Consider the following 2,229-nt stretch of genomic DNA (forward strand, 5'->3'; position numbering starts at 1 on the left):
ATTACCAGAGCCTAGACATTTGACTTTTGTTTAGTGGCAGCTTATTTCTTTGCAAAAAAGTCGCATATGTCAGATCATTGTAGTTCGTCACTTTTTACAAATGTCTTTTATGAATCAATTTTCTACAGCACGTCTACTCGATACCCTCCTCAATATTCTAAATACGACTGGATACTTGATATGCAGAAGAATAAAGCATATGCCAAACGTCATGCTGAAAGTCATTAACCCGCGAGTTGCTGGGGGGGGGGGGCGTTAAACGCCCCCACTTTTTTCGCCGGGCCATAGCATAAAAACGGCACGCCGCAGGCGCGCCAAATTTTGGGTACCTGTAGGGAATTGATTAAAGTTTATTGTGACAAAGTTTCAAAAAAAAAATCTGTCGGAAAATTTTTGAGATATCGAGGTTTTAGTGACGTCATAATTTCTGAGTTTTCGACCAAAAACGGCATATGTTCAAAGAATCATATAAAATCACGGAATAGACATACAGACATGCCGTAAACGCCATTAGACTGCCAATACCATGCACAATCAAATGGCTATCTTCGATTATTGATTATCGTTCCGCATTTTCCAAAATCTTGAACTGAATCTTGGCAATTTCTCGTGACTACTTCACGACCATAATACATGTATTTCTTAAATTGAACTTTTTTAGCCAAACACGTACACATATGATAAAATGAATGCCACCATTGTGTTCTACGCCCCAAATTACCCATAAAACATGTGTCACAGGCTGCGAATATCAGTTTTGATTTTCGGGGATATGTGCCTGCCCGGTTGACCTGACCTTGACCCTGACCTATGCTTGACTGACCCCTACATGGAGCTGACACTCTTGTAGGCCTTATATGATGGATTGTGCACCGTTTTGACAGAGTTTATGACGAGAGGCGCCCATTGCGAAGTCCTGAAGTCCATGCTACTGAAAGCCCGATTTCAGGTGTTTGACCTGACCTTGACCCGACCTGTGACCTTAAAATTCAACTTTAAAGTACTCATCTGAAGCGTCTCGTCGCGTTCTTTCGTTTGCCGCCTCGTGCGTTTCGCTGCGCGTATTGGTTCTCGAGTTATCGGCTGGGGGCGTTTAACGCCCCCCCCCCCCCCCCCAGCAAACGGTGGGTGGCGAAATACCCCAGCAACTGCCGGGTTAAATGAAATTATTGCCTAAAAATGGAGTAAAATGCTACACAACATTCTTCAATCGTTCTCCAATTTCACATTGGACTCTCGCCACCCGAGGAGCGGTGAGGTGTCTTTTACCTTCTCAGCTGCACCTGAAATGAGATAGCTAAAATAAATGTTTTCATTAGATATATAAATTCCTGGATATGATTGAAAAATGGTATGATCAACAGCTTGCTTGTTATCAAGTATAGCTAAAAAAATAATTCCAGAGCATCGATTCCCCTCTCCCAAAAACGTCCCCGAAACTAACCTGTCTCGGGAGGCCTCTGATCCTGTGACGGGCGAGTGTGCGGCAGATGAAATGCCGGACTGCCGGATTGGCTCCGGCGGTCGACGGCTCAGCTGCGCCAGAGCCGCACACCCGCCTCCGTCAACCTACCGGTGTAGTAAGTGGACAGATGGTTACTCCAGCTATTGTATCTATGATATGATCGGCATGTTCCTAGTTGTATTTATTTATTTTTCACGTAAAGGGGACTAAATAAAAAAGGTACACGGGGACGGGACACGGAACGGAACACAGGACATTGACACATAAAAATATGTGTATATCAATAAGCAGATTCCGCTGGTGAACTCACGCCCGCTGGTGGTGGGCTTGGTCCTGAGGCCGGCGGTGCTGGTGAGTTGTGGTGGTGCTGCCAATACTGGCAGGGGATCTGAAACACAATAGATAAATATTTAGCACTTGCACCATTTGTAGGTAATACAGATAACACATACACAATTCATGAGTTCCTGTGCACTGTCAATACAATAGTTAACCCGCGCACCGACGGGGGTCTGCGCCAACTTCGCACCGACGGGGGGGGGGGGCGGATGACCGCCCCCCTGAGATCTCGAGAACGAAGCAAGATAGCGACAAGCGGTAAATGGCATCGGATACGCACGGTCAAGATCTACAATTTTTACTAAGGTCATTTTCAGGTCAGGTCAAAGATGACGTCACAGGGGTCGAAAAAGTCAAAATGGCGGCGCTAGATATGGAGAGAGTTTTTCTCGAATAACTTTCGAATTAGTCAAGATAGGACCAAA

At 45.4% G+C, this 2,229-nt stretch overlaps 1 long non-coding RNA gene across 1 annotated transcript; it reads right to left on the reverse strand.

The window, feature by feature from the left end:
- Window positions 1-1,216: 1,216 nt before the first annotated feature.
- LOC122383982 lies at window positions 1,217-1,819 on the reverse strand. The gene is made up of 3 exons (XR_006256931.1): window positions 1,776-1,819; window positions 1,445-1,569; window positions 1,217-1,283 (listed from the first exon to the last, which is right to left on the reverse strand). It is a non-coding gene; the product is annotated as an uncharacterized LOC122383982 (long non-coding RNA).
- Between the last annotated feature and the right edge of the window lie 410 nt (window positions 1,820-2,229).

The sequence above is a fragment of the Amphibalanus amphitrite genome, unplaced genomic scaffold, assembly GCF_019059575.1.
Source record: "Amphibalanus amphitrite isolate SeventyFive unplaced genomic scaffold, NRLGWU_Aamphi_draft 000178F_arrow, whole genome shotgun sequence".
NCBI classification, from domain to species: domain Eukaryota; kingdom Metazoa; phylum Arthropoda; class Thecostraca; order Balanomorpha; family Balanidae; genus Amphibalanus; species Amphibalanus amphitrite.